This window comes from Lytechinus pictus, chromosome 1 (genome assembly GCF_037042905.1).
Source record: "Lytechinus pictus isolate F3 Inbred chromosome 1, Lp3.0, whole genome shotgun sequence".
Lineage (NCBI taxonomy): Eukaryota > Metazoa > Echinodermata > Echinoidea > Temnopleuroida > Toxopneustidae > Lytechinus > Lytechinus pictus.
In genome coordinates this window covers 40,792,688-40,799,828 of record NC_087245.1, presented here as the reverse complement: position 1 = coordinate 40,799,828, position 7,141 = coordinate 40,792,688, and the positions used below count along the sequence as shown (strand labels likewise).

The 7,141-nt window shown below is 34.8% G+C and overlaps 1 non-coding gene across 1 annotated transcript; it reads left to right on the top strand.

Moving 5' to 3' along the window:
- The first annotated feature begins 1,310 nt into the window (after window positions 1-1,310).
- TRNAR-CCU (transfer RNA arginine (anticodon CCU)) lies at window positions 1,311-1,383 on the top strand. Its single transcript has one exon. It is a non-coding gene; the product is annotated as a tRNA-Arg (tRNA).
- Window positions 1,384-7,141: the final 5,758 nt, after the last annotated feature.

The window sequence follows — 7,141 nt, the reverse complement described above, 5'->3', positions numbered from 1 at the left end:
ATCCAAATTCTTCTTCTTCTTCTTCAAGAAAATAGTATTAAAAAAAAGTACTCAAGAAAATAATTGTCAAACAACTTTATTTAGATTTCGAAATTTTACTGAATCCAACCCGGATAACATTACGGTTCTTTGTCATTTTATTTTCTTCGAAATATTTCATTTTTTTCTTCGAAATGGCTGTTTTGATCGAAAAGCAAACGCACTTCACCTGCACCACACACATACGGACAATGGCGCCCTCTTTGGGCCTGTCAGTGTCAGCTTGTCAAAGAGGATCGATGCAAAAGAAAGGTAGATTGACATAATAATAGACAGAAACAACAACAACGAATTACATAATGTCTCTTCATTTTGTTTAATCTGGTATTGATCGAGTGTGCTACCGATATCATATGTGCATGCCTTAACCCTAATCCATGTAGTGCCGTTCTCGACAGTTTGATTTTCCCAATCCAGTATTTTGAAGATTCCGTAGATAAATAATGAACAACCAAAAATGTAAAGAACTAAACTAATTGGTCAGATAAGCAATGGCGACAATCGTCAAATATGACTGATTGTCAATTAAATTAACGACAGAAGATAGAAAGAAGAAGTACGGTATTAAATGTTTATAGCACTGCATCGAATTCGAATACAAAACGTATTTTTCCATATTAGAGAAATAAACGCCGAATTTATTTACATAGTCATGATATTTTTTTTGCAGGAGTTTCTGCATTCATTGTAAAGTCAAAATAAATTTACAATTCACAAACATAATCGTAGTATGACATTAAAGTACATTGCAATGTGACAGATTTATAACAGTGTCATAACAAAATTTAGACATGAATACAATAAGGATAAGACAAAGTAGTGAAAAACAAATGCAGTGGCAAACTATATAAGCAAAATAAATGCTTGAGTAATTGCAGCCAATAATTCACAGGGCGCTGGAAAAAGAACATAAAAGTGTGTGAGCAATTATCGATTTATATACACATACATGAGTCTATTAACATTAATGGAGTTTATACAGCAATTCGGCTCACAACATTTTGTTGCATTGTTTTTGTAGTTTCTGGATTTTTTTGTTATGTTGCTTAATAATTTTGTTGATCTGTTGTGTGCATTTTTTTACTCTGTTTTATAAAACATTTGCCAATTCAGCTGTTATACAGTCTGCGATCCTAATGTTTTGATAAACCATGAATTGTTATATGAACGTTGCAGCTTTTTACAAAAAAAGATGCAGACAATTCCATTCGTATTTGCAGTTTCAAAGATTAACCATAGGACAATGAAGGTACAACCCAGTGTGTTAATTTGTCTCTGTGGCCCAGTGGTTAGGGCACTGGCTACCTCAGCCAGAGACCCCGGGTTCGAATCCCGGCGGAGACTCCAGTGTAATTCATGTTGGAACAGTATTTTCTGAATGATGACGCACGCCTATCAAAAACTAATGAACCTAATATATCAGTGGAATAATAGCTATTGGAAACAAATTTAGAGAAAAATATTTTGTTTAGTAAAATTGGAAGCATTTTTGCAACAGTTGGCTTTCTAGATTTATATTTGCGATACCATAATATGTTTTGTTATTCAAATTAAGTTCGTGCTACTATAGGTTTAGCGTTGACGTGTCAGACACCATCTTTGGAGGTTGTAGAGTCAGACGCCGCTTAAACGTGTCTGCCGTTTGTGTCATGTTTTTTGGTAATCAACTCAACATATTTAGTCATTATGTCCCTCTAGAAAAGAGTAAGTGTTCGAAATTGTATGTAACCATTTTGTTGGTTGAGTCAGTGTCAAAGTTAAGTAACTTGGAATTTATTTTATGGATTTGCCCGCTCTCGCAGCGAAATTAGGACGTGTCGGGTTATTTCGGAAAATATATTTCATCCTTCTCTTTTCATTTTCTTTCCTTTTCAGTCTCCTTTTCTGGTCACATTTATTGATTTCAATCTCATGTCTTGTATAATAATAATAATAATAATATAGGGTATTTATATTGCGCACATATCCACCTTGTTAGGTGCTCAAGGCGCTCCTATATTACCCGGCTAAGCTAGGCGTTCATAGCGCACACAGCTTTTTAAGGAATTACTTCCTACCGGGACCCATTTACCTCACCTGGGTTGAGTGCAGCACACTGTGGATCATTTGTATGCCAAATTTTGATGTATGCATCACCGAGCAATGACTAAATACTTATTTATATTCTGCTTTCATTTAAACACATTGAATAAAAAAATGCATGTCTAATGACGCGTTATACCATTTCGTCTTTCCATCTGTTATTGTCCAATAGATAAAACGAATGAATGTCTTTTTGAGCAAGAAAAAGAGAAGATAAGAGGTGAAATATATTATGTGAATGGTTGTAATTCATGTGACAGTAGTTTTTGTATGAATTTATGTTTACAAAAATTTAGAAATTTGTGAGATGGAAGAAAAATAAAGTTTATTTGAATAAATTTATTTGTATTTTTATTGTGCAGATCAGGGTCCCGTCTTACAAAGAGTTGCGACTTATCCGATCAATCGCAACTATGGAAAGCCAGCACCGTCAACATCGAAAATTACATGTTTTTGATAAAATATTTTGTAGAAATGATGTATATTCATACATTCACTGTTTTCTTGACAATTCGGTATGCTTCTCTTTGTTTTCAAAGGACAATGAGCAAATTTACTAAAGAAAAATTATGACATTGACGGATTTCCATATACTTGAGATTGATCGGATCAATCGTAACTATTTGTAAGACAGTGCCCATGAGTCAGGGAACATACACCAACATAGCGTCAGGTACAGTAAATTTGCATAAGGATATGCTGATTGTGTCGGCGGGTTATTTTCGCGTCGTGTAGAGGGACAATAGTGTAGATCAGTACTATGATTTAGATATGAACAGGAAATGTTGTGATCTATAGAGCCTTGCTGGTTTGTTGTAATATAAAGTGATCTTTCTCTTTATGTATGTGATATCAATATCATGTATTTCGACTCTGATTTTCATCGAGGCTAGGAATGGCTTGAGATGACAATGTTCTCGGTGTCGGCTTGGCGATTGTCTACCAGCCAATAAATTTCAACAATAGGCCTATATCCACTTTGTATTTTGTTTTGCTTCTTTCTTTAATTTCATAAATTATGAGTGGCACAGTGGATTATGTTAGTAAGGGTAATGTCCAATTATTTAGCTTCATGCATAATTATGTGTAGGACTACACATATATTTTAAAAATTTAATTACTTACGATTACTCGATTAACGTGCTACTTTGTATTGCTACGATGAGTCTATTTGAAGTACACATTCGTTTGCTAACTATTTGCCACCCCTTTGTTTCTCCAATTTTCTTTGATTCATATTATATAACTTTGTATATTATTTTGTAACATTTTGCAGTGTTGCCTTTGTGGTATTATAATACTGTTTTTTCTTTAATTTACAATCTTAAGTCTGTCTTGCAATAACATATCATATGTGGAGCGTTGTGGCCCAGTGGATTAGTCTTCGGACTTTGAAACAGAGGGTCGTGGGTTCGAATCCCAGCCATGGCGTAATTTACTTCGGCAAGAAACTGATCCACAATGTGCTGCACTCAACCCAGGTGAGGTAAATGGGTCCCGGTAGGAAGTAATTCCTTAAAAAGCTGTGTGCGCTATGAACGCCTAGCTTAGCCGGGTAATATAGGAGCGCCTTGAGCACCTAATAAGGTGGATATGTGCGCAATATAAATACCCTATATTATTATTATTATTATTATATTATATTATTGTAATCCGTTAAGTTTTGTCTGTTACATGTATATTATTTTTATAATGAATGGGAATGCAACAAAAGACTTGAAGTCTTGCTCAATTCTCGATTGTTTTTGTGTATATTCTTAGTAAATTTAGTTTTTACTTCAAAGGGTCCCAGTGAAAACTAGAGTTTTATTTGATTTGGGCTACCCTGTTTTAAATATGTGAAATAAATAAATGAAATAAATAACAAGACCAGGCCTATGCCAATATATTCCAGTGTCTTTGTTCAAGCTGTCGGCGATGTGATATCCCCACCCCTCCCTTCTTAGAATCCCAAGCTTTTTATTATGGTATAATACTAATTTATGCTTTTCCATATGAACATGTTTCTATATCAGTTTTAAAATTATGTATTCCTTCTTGTCTGATTGACCTGTGCTTGTTGTTTGTTTTTGTTTATTTTTATTTCCCAAAACATCTCGCTCTATGCTTCCTATGTTTTTGTTGCTTCTCATTTTCTCTTGCATATCCTCACTTTCATAGATGTATTCAAATTTTTCGCCATTTCCGACCCTTCTTTCGCATTCTTTTCAAATTTCACCTTTCAAGAACTAGTACTTAACAGGGTAGATTGAACCCCGCTATCGACTTCTCTCAGTTGGAGACGTATGAATGTATGGGGTTGGATACCGCATAATGGCCGCTAAATTTAGCCCCCTAATTGATAAAAAGGCTCTGCAAACACTCAAAATGTGTGATTGAAGGGGTGGGTCAACTGAAGAGGAGAAAGGGGGCAACAAGCTTACAAACAGAAACATGTGTTACCCCTTATTCACTTTGTAATTCCCAGCATGGGCCAAGGAGAAGAGAGGAAAGACGAGCAAAACAAACATGGGAGTAATATAAAATATTAGCAGCCCCTCTCCCCTTGTTCTGCTTCTCTCTCACTCTCTCTGCCTCTCTTACCATCTCTTTCTTTCTTTCTTCCTTTCTTCCTTTCTTCCTTTCTTCCTTCCTTCCTTCCTTCTTTTCTTTCTTTCTTTCTATCTTTCTTTCTTTCTTTCTTTCTCTCCGTCAGTGGCGTAATGAGCCAAAATGTTGAGACAGGTGTGGCGTAGGGGGCAACATTTCTGAACAGCTGCGAGCGAGCGAAGTAAGCGAGCAAAATTTAAAACCTTTTATTCGATTCAATTTTTTTTATATAGATTTTGAAATAATTCACAGAAAATAAAGGTTTCCATGGCACGGAACATCTTTCTTGGGCAAATGTTGGTCCTGAAAGGACCACCCAAACACAGAAAATGATATCATATTTCATCCCTTTTCCTTTTCTGTCTTCGTATCCTGTTTTCTCTCTATTAAAATTGATAATGGAGACAATTAATTAAAATAAAAAACCGAGAAATTTTTATTACATGTAGTTGTGTTATGTTGTTTAATAAAAAATAGCTTAAACTATAAAAACCCTTTAACTGGCGAAGCTATGGCATTATACGCATAGATCCTATGTATCAAATTCTTGATTCATCCATCCTTACATTATTAGAAAATATACAAATATTTCTGATTGTTTATTACAATATTTATCCATATTGTATATATGTCTCGTGAAACGTGACTGTTTGTAACCTCTGGGTATAAAATGAAATATGGAAGAGATTTGTTTTGTCGTGAAGGCATTCATTTCTTTTTATTCGATGTTACTTGTAATCATCATCAAAATTGATTACTTATTTCGTTGTTTACATCATTTCTACGATTATCTTATACAGTATATTCATATTTTTGTCCAAGAAAATTACAATTACACAAACATGGACAAGACCTGCTTCTACTGCCTACTGCCGCGTTAAGCCCTTCTCTCACTCCAAACACATTCATAATCCAACCGAAAAACTTACAATGGGGCAGTAAAAGCACTGATGGCCTAATTAAGTTCCCTTTAATCTACTCGTGAAACCATTTTAATTTTCTTTACACGGGGCTGTACGTCCTTATGCTAAAGCTTCATTTCCCATTTTGACAAAAGCATTGCGGACGGATTTTACGTGTGTTATCCCTGGTTAGAAATCCCTTTTAATACAACACAACTATTGTCCCTTTAATCGTATTACAACTGGTTTGTTTTTTATTTTCGAAAATACCTCCAGTAAATCGGCCTACAACCCTTTCAATTAGTCAGTCTTACCAGATGAATACTATATGTATCAAAAGTAATGTTGGGAGGATTGGGGTTTTATTTGAAAAGATTAGTAAAAGCACCAGATAATCCAAGCTTTTGGAGCAATGCCGTATCTAGAATTAGCGATAGGGATTAACTTCTGGTACGAATCGGCTTCCACAAACTTGGACGGATTTTTTGACGAACCTTGAGTTTTTGTATCAGTGGCGGATAAAGTTGTAGTTTCACTTGTCTATTCGTATTATTTATTTATTTATCTATTTGTTTGTTTGTTTATTTGTTTATTTATTTATTTTTTCATTCATCCAATTCATTTTTTTTTTCATTAGTATTTATTGCTTTTAACAGATTAAAAAAAATCAAGTGAGACTGATTGCCAGACAAAAAAATAATAATTTATGGTGAGACCCGAACGAAAATGTTTGGTTCCCATTCAAATACCACCTGGTATAGATCCCCATCCCTCCCCCTCACCCCACCTAATTGCCCCGATTAAAGAAATATCAATGCTCGTCGAGTTGCACCGAATTGTGACAACTTACCTCTACCCAGCATTTAGAAAGTTTAGAATTAAATATATTTATAAAAAATATGTAATAAAAAAAATTTGGTTACCCATGGGTCCTATATTAACATGAATCGAAATGCTGTATCCAGTAGAAATCGGACTTTACTATTTTCCCCCTCCCTCTCAACCCCCCCCCCCCTCTCAATCCCATTCCGCCTCTCCTCGTTCCATTTTTTTCTGTTGAAAGATTGATATCACTGAAAGCTCCATTACTCGTTATGTTTCCCTTCAAGATAAAACAAAGCAGCCATTATTTAGCTCATGTACACGTTGGTATCTGTGATGCATACAACATTTTTCATTTATCTGATCGAAATAATAACTATGTATAATTATATGCAAAGAGCCCAAACAAGAATTAGCGGTTCTGCCTCTACCCCACTCCTGTGATTTAAGGGTGCATGGTTCTCGCAGGCGACACTTCCGACTAAATAATTGCATGATTTGGATCTATCTACCGTTACCATGGTAACTGATGACATTATTTTATGTTGTGATTTCATCTTGCAATTACTAATATGCTGTAAGGGAAATGGGTCCCACTGATTTTGTATATCACATAGTTCTATAATACAGATATTTATAACACAAATATAACGTGTTCAGATTCAAGAGAGCACCAACTTTAATTTTAAGTCTATTATCTTGTAAAC